General features: G+C 42.6%; 1 non-coding gene across 1 annotated transcript; it reads right to left on the reverse strand.

The window, feature by feature from the left end:
- Window positions 1-646: 646 nt before the first annotated feature.
- On the reverse strand, window positions 647-719 carry trnar-ccg (transfer RNA arginine (anticodon CCG)). Its single transcript has one exon. It is a non-coding gene; the product is annotated as a tRNA-Arg (tRNA).
- Between the last annotated feature and the right edge of the window lie 23,494 nt (window positions 720-24,213).

The following is a 24,213-nucleotide window of genomic DNA, read 5'->3' on the forward strand; positions in this document are numbered from 1 at the left end:
ATTTTCTATACCCACTTAATCCATCGGTCGGGTCATGGGGGGGGGGTTGGAGTCTATCCCAGCAGTCACTGGGCGAGAGGCGGGGTGCACCCTGGACAGGTCGCCAGTCCATCACAGGGCCACACAACTATGCAGAATCACTCCTAAGGACAAGTTTAGAGACAGCAGTTAACCTCACATGCATGTTTTTGGATGGTGGGAGGAGGCTGGAGTACCCGGGTAAGGGGGTCTTGTCTAAGGACCCCTACTGGAGGTAGTACCTTTCATGCAGGGGTCTCCCACATGGGAGAACCCGCAGAGAACCCACGCATACATGTTTTATGTTTTATTTATGTCATTTATGTTTATGCATTTTAGCAGACGCTTTTATCCAAACTTACAGGTAGGCATTTAGGGTAAAGGGTAATGTCTAAGGACCCCTACTGGAGGTAGTACCTTTCATGCAGGGGATTTGAACTCAGGACATGGAAGGTGGCAATCATACCTACACTATGCAATCCCAAAGAGTTTGGATTGTCTTAGGCGTGGTGTAGGAGCTGCTAGACGACAATCCTGGGACCAACGGAGGGACCCAGTTGTGACATAATGCAAGAGCGTTATGGCTTAACACAAAGTGTCAGCCAATATTGAATCAATACAAGTTAAACGACCCAGGTGGGACTTGAACCCACAATCTCCAGCTCCGGAGGCTGATGCCTTATCCATTAGGCCACTAGGCCACGTTCTTGGTCACGCCAACATGCCACCTCCCAGCTGGAGGTTGAACCTGGGACCCTCTCGCTGTGAGGCGACAGTACTGATCCCGAGCTTCCATCTTCACTGTTGAAAGTAAGTAACGGGGGTTTGATTCCCTACTGCCAGAAATAAAAGGTGGTGCAATAGTTTGTTGCTGCTCTGGAATGCAGCTCTGGGTGGACAACAAGAGCCTTTCTGTGTGGAGTTTGTCTCAATGTGTTCTTCACACTTTCATAGATCTGATGTCGAAAACACATGGAACATGCATCTGTGTGGTTGCTGTGGTAACAAAGTAGGAATCTGGGGTGCCAGATAGCTCTACTGATGGACTGGGTGGCTTGTGTGCAGTCTGCAGGCTGCAGCCGACCTGTCAGGTTTCCATTGCCATTTTTTTAAATTCACATTTAGAATATGGGAAAAAGTTAATACAAACACTTGCTCAAAGTGTTTTTTCCTCATTTTGAAGAAGACTTTGTTCAATTTAGGGGGAAACTAAACAACTTTGGTAATAAAACTACATGACTCACTAACAGTTTCCCATCTGAGCCGACAAACAAAGTCATATGACTGACCGGCATCTAACATATGATATGATATCCCAGATATTCCCAGATATTAAAGTACTTCCCATGGAAGAACTTTGTCCATTTTCACTATTGTTGTTTTTTCTTCCTCAAGGATTGTTTCCGGTTAGGACAACTACTTCTTCTATTGAATTATAACCATTACCAATGTAGTCTTTACCGCCACCCTCTGGTGACTCTGCAGCTCAGTTTAACCACTTCAAACACAATGGAAATGTCTCTCATTCACATTTCTTTTTTCCAGCTTTTGAAAAGAAAGCATCTGATTTCCTGAAAGAAAGAGACTTAAAAGCATGAATCAGAACACGTTCAGAGCATAATCCAACAGTCAGAAAGGAGGCGTGTCCCTCAGTCAACGTGTCAAACCATCACATCAACACAAGGACATTTTTATTGGAAAACCTTCCAGCTACCAGCAGGGAATGGGGCTGAATGACTGAGGGAAAAAAAGCCGTGGTGAGACACTGAGAGGGAACCTGTGTTATCCTGCAAAACTGTTGAGGGAATTATATTCTATGTAAATCTTACAATAAGAAAATAGCAAGCCTCTCTTTCTGTGTCACAGTCACGCTGCATCAACCCTTTCCCTCTATATGCACAGATACACTGAGTCAATATGCATATATGTTGAGTTGTTGCGATTTTTCAGACCCTTTAAGAAACTTTTTCTGAAGAAAAGAAAGCGCCTCGCAAAAAATATTCGGTGAGCAACTTCAGGATGCCAATTCCTGCCACAGGCAGAGAGAAGAAGAGTTTGCACTGCCAATCAATGAAAATAGCTATGTCATAATAATATGTCTGACTTATTGCCAAAAAGCACTGCAAGAGAAGACAGAGAGCTTCAGGAGTAGCCCAGCCTCACCAGAACAATAGGAGCATTTGTGCATGTCACAAACAAGCAGCAGTGGCACAGTTTATGGTGAGATGGAAACATATCTTTATGCTGCTTCTTGTAGGGCAGTGTAAACAGGATGTGAAAGGAATGATGACACATAAATAGTGAGAAGTGTATATCATCAATGTACTTTTTAACTCCTCATCTTACTCATTAGTGAGTGAGATGTTCAGGGTTTGGTTGAGTCTCAGTGATGCATTTAAATTCAAATCAGCTGGGCTGAATGTGAAGAAAGATGCGGAAACTCTGAGAGATGAAGTTCACAACAAGTGATGATTTAATGAGACACGAGCTGCATCTGTCGGGAACCGAGTGATAATTGAACAGAAACATAGTAATTGTTTGTATAATTGTGTAAATGTATAACTTGTGAGCCTTTCTGATTTGAGTCCAACACTTTGAGTCTTGAGCAAGCGGAACTATTACACATTCTGTCGTGAGATTGAGCTGGTCAGAGCGATCAGACTGAGAATCAAATCTGAGACCGCCATCTGTGCCAGGATCAAATCAGCAAAACTGGAATTGTATTTAGTGTTTTGCAGACCAGAAATTCTAAAAATCAATCTGGACATAAAGTGGATTTGCAAAGGAAACCACTTTGGTGCCGTTAAGGGAACCCTGTGATGGACTGGCAACCTGCCCAGTTTGGACTCTACCAGTCGCCCGATATACATTAAGACAGCCTCACCACCCATAACCTTCCTCAGTTAAATGTTTTTATAGCTAATGGATGGATGTATATATCCTATGTGTTATAGGAAAACTAAAATCCTTTGTAACTGATTAAAAAACTATAAATGTCTTTGGATGATCTCTATTTTTTACTCGCTGCTCTGAGACAAAATAACCTCATACTCAACTAAATATTCTGTATTCAAGCTTGTTTTTTGGATAAAAAGGGCATTATAATAAGGCATATATATACATCATCTGATTTTGTCTGCATGTGTTTGTGTACTTGTTCGATGACATGAGGGAAGCTGACAGCAGTCATATGCTTCTTGTTAGATTCAGTCTCTACTCCAGGCCACCTGCTGCAGACTGAACGAGGGGGAAATAATATCCCAGATTCTTACTGTGACCCTTGTTAAGTTCCAGCATACGATCCATTGTGTGTATGGATGGAAGCTAAATGTATGTGTTCATACCTGTTTTCACTAAATATCCACAGTGTATCTTACGCTGTGTTCATTTGTACACCAGCAGGCATGGATCTAATTTTCATGTAACACTTGGTTTTATTATTGGAGGATTTCTTTGCATTAATTTTGAAATAAAACATTAAATCTAAATGAAAAATGTAATAACCGAGACTCATTTGCATTTTCTTCTGCCAGAAACCAACAGTATTCTCTTCAGTATTGTGCACGTCGAGGCTTAATCAGTTTTTTTATTGTTTCTTTTGAGGATAATTGGAAATAATTGGAAATCTTTGAATGTACGAGCTGGTTTTGTTACTCAATAACTATGAGTTTCTATGTTAAATATCTCTGTGATGGTCATTGATCGTTACACTGTCAGTCTTTCATGACTTGTATGACAGAGGTGATCAGATAAGGAAGTATGAGACTTTTCCAGCTGAAAGCGTCCAGGCTCCTGTTGGTCAGCATATGTGAATATATCTAAATTGTGGAGCTATTGTACAAAAGACTCTTATTATTGGCCTTATTTTGTTGAATGTTATTGATGTTTGACTTATAATGCAAGTTACTGCAGTTTGTTTATGAGGAAACTTCGGCGGAAGTGACGTCATCACTGCCCGCCGCCCGAGAGTCCGCACAGCGTGGCTCACAGTCTATGGTTGCTAAACGGCTACAAGAGAGTAAACCAGCAGGAATACTGCCATCAGCTATGTTTGTGCGTCAATAACAAGTAGTGTTTGTTAAGTTTAATGTCAGGATATGCTTTCACTTCTGTTTGTGACTTGAACGTAGCTAATGGAAGCAGCTAAGTGCTAACAGGCTAGCGCTAGCCGTTACGTGTCATTTCGGCCTGAATGTGGATGTTTACTTTATGTTGAAGCGGATGTGTTCGTATCCAAGTTGTTTATTGTGTAAGATAACATGTTGTGAGCAACTGGAATAATTGTAATTACAATTTTATTCCTTTATTGACAGAAAAAAACGCAAACAAACTTCTGTTTGTTGTAAGACTGTTTTAAGAGAGGAACACAAACCCGTTTAAGCTAACTCCTCTCATCCTTTTCCTTGCCAATCACATCCACCTGCCTGCACCAACACAGTTAGATACACATCCGGGCCTTAAGTGTTCTTCTGGCCGTGGTGATAACTACGACTGGCACCTTACAGTTCACAGCACCTCCCCGACAGCTAGGATTATAAAACTCAAGTTTGCTTAATTGTTGCATTAATTACAGTTTAGTGACACAATGCAAAGGATGAAAATGAATTGAGACAAAAGCTGACAGTCCACATTTATAATATTTCCACTGATAAAAGCTTCAAAGAAGTCATGTTTGAAAGGTGGTAAAACTGCTTAAACAAGACCAGCTCAAATGAACGATTAACACAAATTCATTAGATGTGCAATGATGAAAGGCTGAAGAATGCATTATTGGAGTAAAGTTTGATGAGTAAGATTAGAATCGAATTATGGGAGGTTAGACTCTGATGCAGACATGATGTGATGCATGAGAGGAGTCCAGATGCTGCTGATGGTCATGAGCCTCGGTCTGATGGGGCGGTCACACAATCCAGAAAGAAAATTAAAGGGAGATTTATAAAGGAACAGAGAAGAGAAAGGAAGCAGGAAGACCACTGGAGCAAAGAGGTGACATCATAATGAACGTGAAAACATTAAAAGAGTGTTTTAACAGCAGCGTTAAACTAAACCGGTGATAGTAAGACATCCAGTGACTGTAAATCAAAGATACTTTGGAGATAATTAAAGTGGTGCGATGACATGGTTCTGTTACGGCTCTTTGACTGTGGAAAACAAACCCGGTTCTTAGCTGGAGCCGCTTCTAGGTCCAGTGCTGGAACCGCTTTAGATGAAAAGGGGCGACCGGGGTACGTTGGTCATCTGGTGGACCAGTGCCTTTATGGAGTTGTTGAAGAGCGCATCCACAACTGATTTTTGGATTCCCTCTGAGACACTTCAGTCTCTGCAGTGAGACGTCCTGCAGGCTCCTGAATCTGACGTAATGCAGTGATGCAAAGAGCCAAAAGATGCTTTTTTAACACAAACCAGAACTGGAGAAATGCCAGAAGGTGAGCAGCAATTCCAGTGCAGATTAGATATTTTGCTGGGACTGTGCATGTGTCTTTATGCACCAAATTATTTAGCACATGAACGTGCTTCAGGAGCAAATTAAACTCTGTTCAAGTGAATCATGATGGATAAACGTCTACATTTTAAGCTTTAATGATGTGGATTAGCAGTAAAGTTGAGATCACTTAACTTCAAACAGTTCAGTGGTAACAAAATCAGACTTTTTAAGTAGACAGAAGAAGGGGAATGAAGGTTGAGCACCGCTTTTATCGACCATCTTTTAAACAGAGACATTGTCTCCACAGACCCATCATCCTGGGAAGCTGAGCAGGAAATAGCAAAAAATGAAGAAGATTGTGTCCAAACCTCTTCCTCGCCCTCCCCCAGCCTCTGAAACACTGAGGAACTGTGCACATTAACATGTGACGTGCAAACTGAGTGGGATGCAGATGATGCTGACGCTGCACTGATCTCATTAGACTTGGGTCACACTGAAGTTTCACACGGAGCACGATGCTGAGCAAAATGAAATCAACAGTTTGCTCAAACGAGGCGGGGAGCTCCCTGCAGGTCGTTCTGGAAGATGGAAGTTCAAACCCAGAGAGAAATTATACAAACACTAAACGATGTAAATATCCAACTGATACTCGCTCCCAGAGCGTCAAATATGGTTTAAGCAGAGTCGGGAGCATCTCTGAGGTGTACTCCGGTTAAAAAGCAGATCTATGAGCGAGTGTTGAAGTCCAGATATGAAGCAAGGCAATTGAATTCATTTTATTTACTTCCTCTTTATTCCAGCCGAGTTTCAGGCCAACATTGCAGCGTCTCTGCCTCACAGAGCCAACAGGCAGGACAATCTTTGGCCAATATCAGCTAATTAAGAAGGCAAGGCCATTTTATTTGTATAGGCATTTCATACACAGGTGCAACTCAAAGTGCTTTACATAGCAGGAAAATAAATAACAGAATAAAAGGATGAGAAGATAAAAACATGTGCAAAGACACGTAAAACAAAGCAAAACAATAAAACCTTCTGTAAAATCTACTCAGCCGGAACCAGAAGTAGTGCAAGATAGAATTAATAAAAGCTTTGGTAAGAAAAAAAGGAGATAGAAGAGTATCTGTAACTCTGACCATCATCACATTTCAGAGGCCTGACAAAACAAGAAAGTTTTGAGCCTTGATTTAAAAGTAGCAACATCTAAGTGTTTCAGGGAGTTTGTTCCAGAAATAAGCAGCACAGTGTCTGAATGATGCTTTTCCATGTTTTGTCCTTGGACTATAAACCGTTAGCAGACACTTTCCAGATGACCTCAGGGTTCTTGATGGTTTATGGGGAATAAGAAGATGAAGGAAGGAGTGGTGGGGATTTTTTGGGGGGATTTTTCCTGGTGAAACTTAACTAGTTGTGACTTTGTGACACCGTAAACTTGATGTTACACCATTAAGTAGCTTCCTATCCTTGGTGTCCCGCAGGGTTCAGTCTTGGATCCTCTTCTGTTTTCCATCTGTTGTGAAAATACAATATTTTTCATATTTTAAAGTAAAATGGACACTATTCTATTTAAACAATGCTTGTTGTTTAATTACTTTGTTTAAAGCCAAACAGGATTCAGCACCGCTGTCCTTAATTGGATTTCATGCCTATTCTTTGTGTTTAAAGGCAGAAAAGATTAACTATATTCCCAGAGCTGACCTACTTTGCTGATATTTTCTGACTATTGATGTTTGCGCCAATCAATTTAATATGATTTTAATCTTCATTTCCTACTTTATTTATTTGTTTTAAACTAGAATTATAGGTTTCCCTTTTAAAACGTTGAGTTTTCTCCTCACATATGCAATTAAACTCAGTATTTTAATAGTACAACAACTGTCTCAACACTTTTGTCACGAAGTGATGCGCTTCACGCTTCCACCGAAGTGTCGTTATTGGTGTCGGATCAAAGGCTGGCTCTGCCGGTGGGATCAGATCGTTTTTCTTCTGCTCTTTGTGTGGTTGACTCTCTTATTCCCTCCATCTGTCTTTGCTAAATTTAAATGCAGCTCCAGATCCTGCGATTTTCAAACCGATGTGACTCATGTTTCTGCATGTTTCCCCAGAAATGAGATGATATCTGGGTCACAAAATCTTCTCTTTTACAGCATTCGGTACTAAATTAAATCAGTAACATCAGTGATCAAAGGACGGCTCCTTATCACTGAAAGATATTTGAGAAGAGTGAAGAAGAAATCCAGTTTCAATTAAAACAATCAGCGCGTTGTGATATTAAATGGCAGCTGTTCAGAAAGGGGTCAGAGGTCAAAGGTGAGAGCTTCGGAGCATCCAAAGCTGAGGCTTTAAAGTTCAGTTCCATTTAAAAGTGATAATTGGTCCATCTGCAGAAATATCAATTAAAACCGAAACCAGTCGCTGATGTTTATGTGATGTTGCATTGAGCTGCTCAGCCGACAGCTACAGATTCAGCTCCACAGACTGTAGTTTACAGTTTTAACAGGCTGAAGAGCTTCTGAAAGTGTTATTTTTCACACACAGGTTACTCATTACGCTCGTATAAAATCATTTAAAGACGATGTGATGACGTCAGAATGCAAATTTATCTTTTTTTAAACATTTAACTGATATAAAAGCATAAAGCTCAATGAATGACAGATTATACCCTAAACAGCACAAAATGACATTTATAAGTTTCCATATAAACATCAAATCAAGCATGTAGGATCAGCCGTAACATTATGACCACAAGCCCAACATAGAATGTGCTCTGAATGAGTTCTGACCCAGTCAAGGTGGTTAAAGAGCATCTGGAGGTGTTCTGGAGGGTCTTCTCCTGTGGGTTGTGGGGAGGGTCTTAAGCCAGATTTATAGTCGTCCGGAACGTTGCCAGCGTTGTTAAGACTGCTTTAAGCTAGATTTATATTCGAGCTTAAACTACGGGTTCAACATCATTAAATTACGTTAAAGCATAAACTACGACTAAAGCTAGATTTGTACTCTTCCAGAACAACGTCGACGTGACGTCTTCACTGAGCTTTCGAACGCGTTGCTCTGCAGTTCACCGCCATGCCACTAGGGGGAGTGGCTGTGTGTTTGTGTGGTTTCAGGTTATTGCCGAATCCTTGCTTTGTCTTCCGGTCACAGTTAACGGCAGTAACCAATGGCAACCGAGGTGCAGCAGCTGTGTTTGCAGCTGGAGCTCATCGGTACTGAAGAACAAATGCTTAAATTGCAGCGGAAGCATAAACTACGACTTAGCGTGTTGGGCCAGCTTCCCACGGATGCGACCAGATCCCATCAGACTGGTATCTGGAGGGTTTAGAGGTCAGGGGAACACCTCAGGCTCTTTCCTTTTAGCCCTTCAATGCTGTCCCTCTGCAGAAAGTGTCCTTAGAGAAGTCTATTTGAACACTCTGATGCCTTTTCCTCTTTAACCTCGCTGGAATCAAAGCATACTCCATGTTTTCTGTGAAGCCAGCCTGCTTTGTGCGGTATCCTTTTCTCTGGGGAGGCACGTCTCACCTCATTGTGTCAGGAACTCCAAGCGTTGGCCGCTCAGTTTCAACATAATTTCAATTAAAAATAAAGGCATTTGGGGTTAGAAATGAGCTTTTGCAGCATTTAGATCTGGGAGGAATCTTTTATCAGCACCTGGACAAGCGGCACCTGTGATTCTGAAGGAAGCGGGACGCTTTCTGGATAAACCTCCCTGATGGACTCCTGTTTGTGGAGGAGAGGAACGAGAGGTAATAACTGGGGAGCGAATGATAATGAAACGAGAGACTGCAGACATAAATCCTCTGATCCATCGGAGGCAGTGATGCAGAAAGGTAATTAATAACTTGATTTAATGAGATCTCAGTTGCTCATTAGAGCAGCTCTGTACAGTAAATTTGACACAACATCGATGCTTGGATAAGTTGAGCTGTGCTGTCGCCATCTGTGATTCCAGTGTTTTTGCTCATGTCTAAACAGAAACTTTACAGTCAATGGTCAATAAAAAGAAAGTTCACCTTCTTGCAACTCAGCGGGTTTTGTGTTCATTCTGTCCACGAGTTCACCCCCAACAGTCCAGACCTCAGCCTGACTGAAATGCTGTGGTGGGACCTTAAGAGAGCTGTGCAGAAACCAATGCTGCAAACCTCAATGAGCTGAAGCAGCGCTGGAGAGAAGAGTGGCCGAGATTCCTCCAGAACCATGAGAGAGACTGATAACGTCACACAGGAAACCATCACTGCAGCTCACTGCTGCTGCTGGATCAGGGGTTCACTTAGTTTTACACTCACTGCTGCTGAAGCTGCTGGATCAGGGGTTCACTTAGTTTTACACTCGCTGCTGCTGAAGCTGCTGGATCAGGGGTTCACTTAGTTTTACACTCACTGCTGCTGAAGCTGCTGGATCAGGGGTTCACTTAGTTTTACACTCACTGCTGCTGAAAGCTGCTGGATCAGGGGTTCACTTAGTTTTACACTCACTGCTGCTGAAGCTGCTGGATCAGGGGTTCACTTAGTTTTACACTCACTGCTGCTGAAAGCTGCTGGATCAGGGGTTCACTTAGTATTATATGTGATGATAACAGTGTAATATGTGATACGTTGTTGTTTGTCTGAGCCGTTTTAAACCCGTTTTAAACCCATTTTAAACCCGTTTTAAACCTGTAAGGAGCAGACGTTTCATGTAATATCCTGATAGTGCACCTGAGGGTGTGTTTTCTTTCTTTTCCCCGTCACTTTACGTGAATCCTGGAAGTTTAAGCTCCGACTCTTACATGTCAAACTGAGTGTGTGAGCATGTGATAAGATGGAGATGGAACTTCCATCGTCTCCATGGGAACACGATACATGTTGTCAACAAAAGCAGATGTTCCAGGTGAAAGCAGATGTGTCTCCGGTCTGTGAGAGTTTATCTCTCCTCGGCAGACTTCTGACAATGACTGGAAGTAGCGGCTCATCTCTGCCTCTGCTTTCCTCACATCCTCAAACCTGACAGCTCCCGTCAAAGCCTGCCCCCCCCACACCGCTCCGCCCTGCAGACTCCTGCTCAAACACACTCAGATCGTTTCTTCCATTTCAGTCCGTCCTCCCACCAGATGTCTCGTTGCTGCCTTCAAACAAAACAACTTTTCCCTTTTTCACATGTCTGCACAGCACAAAGCAACAGATGTGACGGTCCAAATGAGTTCTTAAATGTTCTCGTGCTGTTTGGAGTAGTTTGGGTCAAGGGAGTTCTGGCCTGGGTTCAGTGATCCTCGTCTCTGGATGTGTTTCAGGTCAAATCGACTGAAAAAAGGACATTCCCCCCCCCCCCCCCCCCCCCCACAGAGCTCTGAGGTCACCAAGAAGCTGAAACCTCCAGGAAGCATCTTGGAAAATGGTTAGTTGCAGCTTTAAATTCAAACTGTGCTCCACACCAAGTCCCGATTTAATTCAGGTTATTTCTATTCCCTGCCTTGGTGTGATGTTTTTATTGAAGTTTAGTGAAGTTTTGCATTGTTTTCACTGTCTTTGCTTGACTGTGTGAGCCAGAAATCTCTGCCAAACGCTGCTTATATTCCAAGACACCATATTAAAAACCTGGCACCGCAGTTCTGCCTTCTCCCTTTGCTCAGAATTTAAAATATCCTCCGAAATAGATTGTGAGCCAATATTGTATCATCAGAACATTGTCATAAAATGCTCAAAAGTTACTGAACAACAAGGCAAAAAGAGACGATGGAAACAGGCAAACCTGGACCTGAGGCACCTGAACTATCTGGAATACAAACAGTGAGCTGAGCTGCTCTTTAATGGGAGGAAGGGAAATAAATGAGCTAATGCCCGACCAGTACTTTAATGTTTTATATCTCAACATGTCACGTTCTGCAGTGTTTTTTATAACATGACACAGAAAGAGACTGAGGGATCAGTAGCCTTCCAGCTGTCCGTAATACCAGCTGCAGACCAGACTTATGTAAGTATTTTAGACTTTTTCTATCAGTTTGGAGTGTAGTCTGAGCTCTGATGCTCTCTCATACCCTGATAATATGGGTCAAGGGATATGAAGTGCTACAGATCTAAAAAGAGTGAATCCCTCTAAAACACTCAGTGGGTTACATGAGGGCCATCGGATCGGATTAAAGGCTAAATTACAATAAAACTGAGTTATTCAGCTCATGTAGATGCCTTAATCTGACAGAAAAATGGATCGGATTGAATTAAGACCTGAGATAACTCGATCCAAACGTAGACGACAGTGGATCGGATCGAGCGTTCTGAGCATGCTCCAGATTTTTTCACCCAGAAGTGGAAGGAGACGATATTCCTGTTGTTATCGAAAAGACCCTGAAGGAGCTAAAATGGTTCCAGGAACTGAGGGCCGTGGTCCATAGTTCCTGTAAGAATGCGCGGAAAAAACGGCCCTAATCCTGAAAAGGTTCTAGGAACTGCAAAAGGTTCCTACAGAGGGAATGAGCCGATTAGCTGAAGGTGGAACTGAAGTCCAACACTCAGTGGGTTACATGCGGGCGATCAGATCGGATTAATGGCTAAATCACCATAAAACTGAGTTATTCAGCTCATGTAGACGCCTTAATCTGACAGAAAAATGGATCGAATTAAGACCCCGAGATATCTCGATCCAAACGTAGACGACAGTGGATCGGATCGAGCGTTAAGCTCATGCTCCAGATTTTTTCACCCTGAAGTGGAAGGAGACGATATTCCTGTTGTTATCGAAAAGACCCTGAAGGAGCTAAAATGGTTCCAGGAACTGAGGGCCGTGGTCCATAGTTCCTGTAAGAATGCGCGGAAAAAACGGCCCTAATCCTGAAAAGGTTCAAGGAACTGCAAAAGGTTCCTACAGAGGGAATGAGCCGATTAGCTGAAGGTGGAACTGAAGTCCAACACTCAGTGGGTTACATGAGCCCATCGGATCGGATTAATGGCTAAATTACAATAAAACTGAGTTATTCAGCTCATGTAACAAGATTAATCTGACAGAAAAATGGATCGGATCGAATTAAGACCAGAGATAACTCGATCCAAACGTGCACTGAACGTGCACGTAGACAGTGGATCGGATCGAGCGTTCTGAGCATGCTCCAGATTTTTTCACCCGGAAGTGGAAGGAGACGATGTTCCTGTTGTTGTCGTCAGAAAGAAAGAAACAAGGCGATGGAGAATGCGCCGTTGTGCATCGTCTGTGCCATAACCAGCTCATCACAGATGGAGAGGGACGCAGCTTCATCTCGCTCTGCGTTCGCCATCTTTCTGAATGCCTGAGTTTGTTGTTGTTGGTGGTGAAGACGTCAACAGGAAGTGGCTCTATTAGCGATAGCTGAAATGGGGACAGCGCCACCTATGGTACCGGGGTATGACATGCTTTGTGCCAGTGATTCCATTCATTCACCGCCATATATCCAAGGATAATTACCCTCAGATAAGGAGCAGAACCCAACTGTAGCTGTAATCCAGTTAATCTCATCATGTAGACCCACTGAGTGTGACTCAAGGTGAAACTCAGGGAGTTGTGGTGTCTCAGACATTTCATTAAGACCTCGTGAAAGGGCTTCAGCTTGTGAATAAAGTCTTTCCCAGAATGAACTTTGCTGCTTTAACAAAGTGTCTCTGGTTATTTCAGTCAGTAACAGCAGCGTTACTCAGCTTTGTCTTCCAGAATTCCACATCCCAAAAATGACAACTTCCTTCCACTAAAAGGAAATGAGAGTGAGCTGATTACCTTTGGTGTAACACTTTGGATTATTCTCAGTAATTTTAATAAAGTCATCGCTCGTTTTGGTTTTACTGTTGTACAACAGACAAGAAAAGACATCATTTCCACCTGATGAACGTCACCCAGTGATGTGGGTAAAGTTCGGTGCCTCCTTCCACACGAACTCTCACGCTTAAAGTGTTCAAACAGTTCAGTAATACTGAAATAAGGGGGAGAATTTCACAGTCATTACATGTGCCATTAGCAACAGTCTCTTCTACCTGCCTACATTACAGACGTCACACAGTTAGATCATCAGAAAGTCAACAATAATGGGCCTTTTAGCCATTTAAGGGCCACAATATTTCCGCTCTTTATATATTCTAAACATAAATGCTTTAGCATCTCAGCTCTGACTGTCACTTTTCAAAATATTGAGCTAACTCCACTCAGTCTTCGACTTATAAGTCAAAGTCATGCAACTTCTTCCTCTGAGTTTCCTTTATGCAACGAGAATCTTTAGATCGTTTTGGGTCTTTCAAGTTGTGCCTCTTCCTGTGTTTGGCACTGAAAAGGAAAACTTTCCAAACTTAACAGAGGCTTAAAGTTAGCTTACATTACTTAATGGGGTGCAAGGCTGGACCATCGGCTGTATACTTTAGGATGACGGCTCCCCCAACAGAATTTCCCAGAATTGGCTCAGCTGTAGTGATCTGGGACAAAAACACGGCGCCGTTCTACCTCCTGCCACGCTGTCGACAGCAAGCAAACATCGTTATAAAGTCAGGAGCATCAAACCGGCAGAGAAGCAGGTTTAAAGGAGAGGAAAAACAGGATTAGCAAAACAAAGAAACTAACGTGAGCAAAACCGGACTGAAGTTTGCCGACTATGAGCTTTTCAGCCGACCGCTGGAGCGAACCGAGATCTGGTGACAGATGGAGCGAAGCCCAGGGAGGATTTACTTCCAGGCCTGATGTGGAGATGAACTGCAGGTGTGATGACTGCTCGGGGGGGGGGGGCGTGCACGGAGGTGTGTGGTGAGGCAGCTGTTAATTAAGGTGTGAGTACAAGTGAACATTTGGATCTAAAATGGTGCATACATGAAGAAAATCGTCAATTCTCGAATGAATAATATATATATGTATAATGTTTGGTGTTTATTGGGGGGTGAGTTAGGACCCGGATGCAGATATTAAAGAGAAAAAACTTGATTTTTGAACAAAAAAGGAACAAAAAAACAAAACAAGCCAGATCTCAATACATCTAAACTGTGACAAAAGCAGAAATGTGGAAAAACGAGAGGCAAAACCTGACCTGAAAAGCATGAAAAACATGAAAAAAATTAATCTCGTGGCAAGAGTGAAGGTGAGGTGAGGATGTTGCACCGTTACTGGGGAAACCTGGAAACTAAATACTAAGATTGGTGATGAAGTGCAGCTGTGAAAACAAAGACAGGTGACTTGAATTAACCTAAAGACGTGACGATACATGGCAAAAACTACTGAGTAAAAATAAACCTAAAACCAAACCCAAGACGAGGCAGAAAAAAAGAGAGACATGACAGAGAATACGATTAAAAAAAGTTACAACTTTAAAAGTAACAAAATAAAGTGATAAATTATGATTGAGGTCTCTTCATTGTGAATTTAAAGATTATTTAGTCAAATTACGCCGTTACAGGAAATATCTACAGAGCAGACGAACAAGACAGAAAAAAAAGAGAATACGATTAAAAAAGTTATAATTTTAAAAGTAACAAAATAAAGTGATAAATTTATGATTGAGGTCTCTTCATTGTGAATTTAAAGATTAGGAAATATCTACAGAGCAGACGACTCCACAAGCATTCAAAGGCAGTTCAACCTGGCGCCAAAATGCAGAATCTAAAGCTATGTGGAAGAGACTGTCAGATATTTCCTTAGTGTTCGTCTGAAGTGAGCAGCTACTGTAGACTTCACAATATTTTCAACTGAGTGACTCATTTTGTCCTTGTTATGAAGTAAAGCGCAGCTTTTAACAGTGGATTGTGAAAATATGTACAAAAGTTTAAAAAATGCTGCAGGTTTTGGCTCCAAAACGAGTTGGAGAACAGCTTTAGAGCTGCCTGGTACAGGCTGGACCAGCTCGGTCCGGCCTGATAACACATGTGGCGCCATTAAACTCCATCAACACGGGGAAATAGTTGTTTTTTAAGAAGCTAAATGAGTAACTGAGTGTATAAAAGCTGTACGATACAACCATAAAATCAGTCTTTTTCTGGAAAGGACTCTGGTTTATTCCTTTTTCTAACTCTCTGCTTTGGGTTTCTGACTCTCTCCAGTGTCTTTTTGGCTGTTTTTGCTACCAGTATTGCTTAAATTAAGCATTTTTTATCAAAGTTTGTGTAAAAACTGGCCCTGACCTGGATATTTTTTATATCTAAATCATAGTCTCATCTTCAAACGATGTTGGTTTCAGGGACCAATGTTATTTTCGTCTTAAACCAGCGAGAGTAACGAGTGTTTTGGACCCACTGGCCTGCAAGATTTAACCAATGTGACTGGGTCACCTGAGCCTTTTATTAACCCATTCATTTGAACCAGGAGAAGCAGTCACTACCTTAATGACCGAGCTCCATCATATCTTAAAGATTTAATTGTAAGGTATTTTCCTAACGGAGCACTTCGCTCCCAAACTGCAGGTTTACTTGTTGTTCCCAGAGTTTCTAAAAGTAGAATGGGAGGCAGAGCCTTCAGTTATCAGGCCCCTAAAAGCAGAATGGGAGGCAGAACCTTCAGTTATCAGGCCCCTAAAAGCAGAATGGGAGGCAGAGCCTTCAGTTATCAGGCCCCTAAAAGCAGAATGGGAGGCAGAGCCTTCAGTTATCAGGCCCCTAAAAGCAGAATGGGAGGCAGAGCCTTCAGTTATCAGGCTCCTAAAAGCAGAATGGGAGGCAGAGCCTTCAGTTATCAGGCCCCTAAAAGCAGAATGGGAGGCAGAGCCTTCAGTTATCAGGCCCCTAAAAGCAGAATGGGAGGCAGAGCCTTCAGTTATCAGGCCCCTAAAAGCAGAATGGGAGGCAGAGCCTTCAGTTATCAGGCCCCTAAAAGCAGAATGGGAGGCAGAACCTTCAGTTATCAGGCTCCTAAAAGCAGAATGGGAGGCAGAGCCTTCAGTTATCAGGCCCCTAAAAGCAGAATGGGAGGCAGAGCCTTCAGTTATCAGGCCCCTAAAAGCAGAATGGGAGGCAGAGCCTTCAGTTATCAGGCCCCTAAAAGCAGAATGGGAGGCAGAGCCTTCAGTTATCAGGCCCCTAAAAGCAGAATGGGAGGCAGAACCTTCAGTTATCAGGCTCCTAAAAGCAGAATGGGAGGCAGAGCCTTCAGTTATCAGGCCCCTAAAACCAGAATGGGAGGCAGAGCCTTCAGTTATCAGGCCCCTAAAAGCAGAATGGGAGGCAGAGCCTTCAGTTATCAGGCCCCTAAAAGCAGAATGGGAGGCAGAGCCTTCAGTTATCAGGCCCCTCTCTTGTGGAATAAGCTGCCAGTAAATGTCCGGGAAGCAGACACCCTCTCTACCTTTAAGATCAGGCTTAAAACTTTCCTTTTCGATAAAGCTTATAGTTAGGGATGGCTCAGGTGACCCTGAAACATCCCATAGTTAAGCTGCTATAGGCTTAGACTGCTGGGGGACCTCATCTGTCATCCTCATCTTGAATTGGCTCCATATGAATTAATTGGATTATGATTACAATGAATTGAATTCCAATTGGCTTGAATTGGACTTTATTACTTAAGTGCCTTGAGATGACAATTGTTGTAATCTGGCGCTTTATGAATAAATTGAATTGAATTTAATTGAATTAATCCCCTTTTTCTGTAGCACATAGAACACAACATCTCAGTCAGAGGCGCTTTGCTGGCAGGAAATACATTATTCTGGCTGCGGCCTGAAGCTGAGGGACGCTGTTGGGCTTTCTGGAAAGATTACAGCAGATATCAATCATTCATAGGGAGAGCAAACTAACCTTTTCACATTTCAAAGTTCATTTATGTTGAATTTACTACATGAGCAAAGGTAAACATTCAGTCAGTATTAAAGCCCGAACCGTGACAGATACTCTGGATGAACGAGGCAGGTTGGAGTGGCCGACCACGCTTGACTGTGTTCATGTGAAGCAGAAGACCGAGCAGAAAAAAACGCTCAAGGGAGCGAAGATGAGGCTCAACGTGCATCAGTGAGGAAAATGTGTGCGCTGCCAGCCAGGCATGTTTGAATTCCAAATGTGACTCAGTTAATTCCACATTTCAAGAGCATCGTTCCGTAAGGAGACACCGAGGATGCAAACAGAAGGCTCTGACTTTGGGGTTTTAAATAAAAAGAAACATTAAGGAGACCCTGAAAAGGTTTCGGTACAGTTTTTAAGGAGCTTTGTGCTCCACATTAATGTCCGAGAGACATTTTTCCAGGAGGGCAATAAGCAATTATTAAAGAACATCGGATAAGTCTGTCACGTCTTTGGGTTTTATTGTGTTTTGATTTCTTTTCTGTTGTGATTCTAGTTTTATTTTCATGTTTTGGGTTCATATTTAGTCAATAGTTTTTTCCATGTTCACTCAAGTCACTGCTTTCCCCCTCAGCTGCACTCACCAATCACCTCCCTTCAGTATTCAGTTTCCCAGTTTCCTCTTGCACTCGGCCACATCCTCACCATCAGTCATGTTGTCAGGTTGGTCTTTAATCATTCTTATACATAACCATGCTTTCATAGTTCAATCCATGCTTTGTTTTGTCAGTTTTTCATGTTCAAAGTTAAGGCTCAGCCGCGTTTTTTTGTTTTTGTTTGTTTGTGTCTGAATAAATCAGGTTTTTCTTTATATATATATCTGCATCCGGGTCCTACATTCTTACTCTCTAACGTATATATTTAACTTAATATTTAACAAGTCTGAGCATGTTGAAGTCAGCTGTCGTGGTGACTCTGTTGTTCAAAGCTTTTAAGGCCCGAACACACCTTTATTCAATTCAATTCAATTCAGTTTTATTTATAAAGCGCCAGATTACAACAACTGTCATCTCAAGGCACTTAAGTAATAAAGTCCAATTCAAGCCAATTGGAATTCAATTCATTGTAATCATAATCCAATTAATTCATATGGAGCCAATTCAAAAATAATATCTGAGCTAAGGAAACCAACAGATTGGACCGAAACTGGTCTTCAGTCCAATCTCCCGTCCTGAGCCTGAGGGACTGTGGAAAGGAACGACTCCCTTTAACAGGAAGAAACCTCTGGCAGAACCAGAACCAGGAAGAAACCTCTGGCAGAACCAGGAAGAAACCTCTGGCAGAACCAGGAAGAAACCTCTGGCAGAACCAGAACCAGGAAGAAACCTCTGGCAGAACCAGACTCAGGAAGAAACCTCTGGCAGAACCAGGAAGAAACCTCTGGCAGAACCAGAACCAGGAAGAAACCTCTGACAGAACCAGAACCAGGAAGAAACCTCTGGCAGAACCAGGAAGAAACCTCTGGCAGAACCAGAACCAGGAAGAAACCTCTGGCAGAACCAGACTCAGGAAGAAACCTCTGGCAGAACCAGGAAGAAACCTCTGACAGAACCAGAACCAGGAAGAAACCTCTGGCAGAACCAGAACCAGGAAGAAACCTCTGACAGAACCAGAACCAGGAAGAAACCTCTGGCAGAACCAGGAAGAAACCTCTGGCAGAACCAGACTCAGGAAGAAACCTCTGGCAGAACCAGGAAGAAACCTCTGGCAGAACCAGAACCAGAACCAGGAAGAAACCTGAAGAGACAAAGTTCAGATTAAATTTTAAACCAGTGCCATCACACACTTACCCTCCCAGTTCAAAACCAAAGTTAACTCTTAGTTTTATTTCCCATCTTGTGTCCAACTCATTGGTCCTTCAAGTACTTCATAGCTTAGAAGTTGTTTCTCATGCTTGCTTGAAATTTACTCAAAATGTGCCTCTCTGCAGCTCTAAAAGCCCCAACATGCTGATATTTGCATTAATTCGTGTGAATATGGAAAGCAAGGTGGGCCTCATGCTGCTGCAGCATGTCTCAGTCCCAGTGTTGGGGGGGTGATTACCAGAAATCATAATCATCTAAAGACTGAAAGGGAGTTTTTTCCAGAGTTTTTCTGGTTGAGTTGTGTTTAAAGACACTCTGTAAAGGGTGAGATGTTCCGGTGTAAATGGGCAGCAGATAGTGTTGTTTTAGGCTGTCTGGGGACCGAACTGAAGCCTCCCTCCTTCCAGTCATCCCCACAGCTCTGTCATCACTAGCTAACACACCCACCACAGCCACATGTCTGCAGCCATTATTCCACCCAACCTTCCTCACGCAGCCTCCTCCTCATCATCAAAATGAGTCTTCACCAAACCATCTTAATATGCAGCAACAGTTTCTTTTCCTACCAAAGAAACACATTTACATCACATCATAACTGTGTTATAAACCTTTAAAAGTGTCACATGTAACTACTTTCTGAGCCTTGTTGAATTTGTTTCCTCTGCTGTAAAAAGGATGTTGTGCATCATCCTCCATCTGCATCCTGTCCATGCTCCTCATCCTCGGTGTGAGATCCCAACTGACCACTCAGTAACAACCAACATTTGTCCTTACCGTGTTCACACAGCCGCTAAAAGGTTGTCCTCAATCTGGGTCAGGTCTTCTGTGGGCAGAGGCGGCTCCTTCACGGTTCTGAGGGCTTTAGCCTTTCACTTCTATGGCAGATTAACTTGGAAAGAGTTGGCTGGGATGGAATGAGGAAGAGGAAGTGCACGGTAAGAATGGCAGGAATACTGGCCAGTGAAAGGCTGGTGTGGATCCATATTTCTGGGTATTGAATTTGTTGTGCTTGACAGATTATTCATACCTGTCAAAATCCTCCCTTTGCACTGTTTTGTGCTCAATGCTCTGAACAAAATGGCAGCATACAGTAGTAGTAAGGAGTAGGGGTGAGAATAGATTTCTGAGATGGAAACACAGTTTTATTTATTTCAGTTTGGCTGTAAAAGTGACTTCTTGTGATTTGTTTTGCACCTGTTCATTGGAGATAATCCAATTCGCTAAACTGTAAGGAGTTTTAATCCAGTGATACAACCACAAGATCTCAGGAGGTCTTGCTTAAAGCTGTGATGTAAAACTACAGCATCTGAACAAGCAATATGCACTGAAAACAGTGGGAGAAATACAAGAAAAAAACAAGTAATGGAGGATAAAATCAACAGTTTAATCATTTGTGTGCCCTCCATCCCTGAGGAGAGCAGTTTTCTCACTGGGAGTGTTTGGTAATGGATGCGTGAGGCTGCAGCTTGAGAAGTGGAAGCAAGCCCAGCATAAAAGAGCTTAGAGGTGAAGACAGAATGACAGACACATGGGTTTGGAGGCCATCCAGTGCGTGTATGTATGCATGACTAAGCTAATTCTGTGTGCAAAAATGTGTCTTGGCTTGAGATGACATGGCCACAAACCAAAGGGTGCCACAGTGTGACATCTTAATCCTGAATCTACCTCCCAGCTGCACCATCCAGGGCCAAAGTCATCACAATCTAATATGGACCTTCTGGATACAGCGTCCCATGCCAAACATATCAAATGCCAAACATATCAAAACACAACTTGTGCTCCCAGCTCGATCATCTTAAGACACACTTCATTTCTGTGATTACCCCCCAGCTGTCCCCTTATGGGCCAACACAAATAAACATCCAGTTTCCCCCCCTAACACAGAGAATATGTAGCATAACGTAATGAAACACGGTCCATGTCCTCTGGTCATTTTAGGCATACAGACATAAAAGTGTCTTGATGGTATTTTGATGTCTTTCCTGAAGTCTGTTTCCTTTTTCTTCTTTTATCTTTATCTAATACTGACTTTATTTTCTGCAACAAGGGCAAATTGCACCCTCTGGACATTTAAAATGTGTCTCCTACTGTAGGTCAGTTATCTGCACATCATGATCCCACACGATCCCGCAGGCAGTTCCACGTCAAGCCAAATGGAAAAAAAACAACTTAATATTCCTCATGTGAGTCATGGCCAATGGAAGAGTGATACACTGTGGTTTGAGTTAAAGGAGGCTGTTTGTGTGCCGATTCTCCTCCTGAAAATATTAATGATCATTTTTGTACAGTTTGATTAAATGCCTGTAAAAAACTGACCCTTAAACATCCTAAATACCACTTTCGTAAAAGCTTTTTCAGTCTTAATTACCCAATAGATGCTTCGATAGTAACAGACAATGATCCAGGATTTAAAACTGCTGAACTTGTTGAGTGAAAATCGATCATTTGCAGGTGTTAGTGGGACCATTAAGCCTTTAGAAATGTCAGGATAGAAGAGGAAAACGCTAAAAGCTTTAACATTTTCTCAAACAGAACCTTCATGACATCATTTTGTTTGTCACCAAATTGCATGAGCAGAGCCAAGCCCACAGAAACGGCTGATTTTCAGTTAGTTTTAGACGTGTCTAAAACTAAAGAAACAGGAAAATAAGTGAATGAAAGCAGCTTTATTGGGCTTTCAGCTGCGTTAACATACATTTAAACTCTGCTGGTTGGAAAGGTGACCAGTCCTGGGTTTAAAGATGACAAAAACACAACCCCGACAAGGTGAAAGTTCCTCATTTAATGAGCTGTTCTGAGTTTCTTTCCAAAAGCACATCACTCCACCTTTTCTGCTAAGCTCCGCCCACTCACATCCACCCTGCTGGACGGATGAAGCCGTTCTGCTGTCAGCTGCACTGAGGAGCATCTTCCATCCAGCAGCAGCGTAACAGGACAAAAGTGAGGACTATAAGTGGAAGTGGAGGAGCTGCTGACCCCACCATAAGGGTGGGGTTGAGACTCCACCCTGAAAACAGACAGAGAGGCACTGTGCTTAAACCAGAGGGTATTTTAACCCAAACCTGCCTCATGCATCTGAACAAGACCTCGGAAAATACTGTCAACCTGTTAAAAAGGGCATTATCATCCTTAAAATGACACTTTGAAGCATGGACAGAGGAGATGAGCCGAGCATACACATGATGGAGCGAGTCGGCCCTCAGCTGCATTGCCTTGGTGTGTTAGTCTGGCTTGAGGAAGCTCAGTTTAGTCCAGTTTTGATCAGACAAACACATTAATTTAGGTCTGTGTATAGTTTCAAAGTGCAGGCAATAGGTCAGTTACGGTGATGAATTTCCTGTGATTTTGGCAACTGGTCTCAAACACAAGTGCTCTTTTTTAGTCATTAACTGCATTAATGAGAAATACCAAAGCGTTGCTGTGGAGTAGGATTGTGCAGGGAGTTCTGCAGCAGTTCTGCAGCAGCATGAGCAGCAATGAATACACAAATGAAGCCACTCTGCAGCAGTTCAGCCATGCACAAGCAGCTGTAAGAACACACAGCTGATGAGAGGCTGATGTTGACGATTTCAGTCCAAATTGCTCTGCTTTATTCTCGATAGAAAGATTTATGAGCTGTTTGAAAGACGTTCAGTTCTGGCTGTGTTTGTTTTGATCCGAGTTTCTGCTGCTCAGTAAAACTGCATATAACCTCTTTAATGTGCTTCTGGCTTTCTTACAGAAGATCTGGCAAGAGCAGGCGAACAATCTATTTTATGGCTGAGGAATTTTATTAGAAATCCCTCTCAGATAAAATAATATCCGATGCTTTTACACCTGCCTTTGACAAACTTAACAGCTGATAACAGTTTGAAAATTGGTGCAAATGACACTAAATACTAAACTTCATGAAGTAATTGAAAGAAATCCATGTAGGAACTGCTGTTTATTGACATTTATCCTCATTTTAAAGCACTTGTTTGCTCACTTGCTGGATACAAAGATCCCCTTTTAATACAGCTGGAGAAAACTTTAAATTTATATGATTATCCATCTTTTATGTCTGCACTTGCAGAGAAAACATCCATATCAACTCGTTAAAGTAAGAGAGATAAGACCCTTCATCTCATTTCACATTTTGCAGTTTGTGTGAAATGATATTTTGCTTTATGAGGTTTTAACATTAAAGAAACAACCAGCTGCTCTCTGACCTGTTTGCTGTTGAGCTGGAACTTAATTCTTAGCATTCAGGAGGACTGCAGCACTGCCACAGTCCAGTCTAAGCTACTGGATCTGGTTGTGCATGTTTGTGGCTCATCTCATCGTAGGTGAAAGTGCAGCAGCTGATAACTGGAGGCTGCAGGAAAACGGGGACGTGAGACGAGTGTGTTCTCAACTCCAGCTGACAAGTTTACCTCCACAGTTTGTTTTGATCTCACATTCACATCCAGTAAAGCTGCAGCTAACCCCGGCCCTCCTAAACTCACCCTTTCTCTACTCTGCTTCACACAAACACATCAGCCGACAGCACTGCCGACCCCTGTCGACAGCTACCCTTTTTAATTCACAAGTTAGCACAAAAACACGCCTAAATATTCAGAATCTGACCCAAAACAGCCTCAGGTGTCACAAAGAGGGGGTTAGATGGAAGTATCGCTAACATCGAGACAGGTTTGTTTTTCTTAATCCTACACACACACACACATAACTCACCTCCGTTAAACACTTGCTAAAAGGAGGTCTAAATACCCTGGTGAACAGGTATCTCTGTCGGATGCTGTGAGCATCTGTTTCCCCCCTTTTTTGTGCGTCTCACATGCTCAGCCCCATTCTCTCCCATGCAGAAGTTTAAATATGCAAATGAGTCTACAGTTAAAAAACGAGTCTTTGCAGATCTTAACGAGCTGTTACATCTGGGTGATCGGGGCAAATACTGAGGAAAAAAAACTGCTTCTCAAAGGTGTTATTAAGGCTATGGCGTAACCACGCATTCTTTGGGGGGGGTCGTGTCCCCCCCAATATTGAGAAAATACCAGCCTGTCCCCCCCAATATACAGAAGAAAATATGTAAAATGCATGTTCTCCTTTTATGAACCCTGTCAAGGGATCGGTCTCTTGTTATGTCTTATTTATTTTCAGTTTATTTCCGTGTGTTACCATGGGAACGTAACGGCTGCGCCGCGGTTACCGTGGGAACGTAACGGCTCAATGAGAGTGACCCGCCGGGCGCGCCGCCGTCTCAGCAGCGGCT

The sequence above is a fragment of the Leuresthes tenuis genome, unplaced genomic scaffold (genome assembly GCF_036924035.1).
Source record: "Leuresthes tenuis unplaced genomic scaffold, fLeuTen1.0.hap1 SCAF_9, whole genome shotgun sequence".
In the NCBI taxonomy this organism is placed as follows: domain Eukaryota; kingdom Metazoa; phylum Chordata; class Actinopteri; order Atheriniformes; family Atherinopsidae; genus Leuresthes; species Leuresthes tenuis.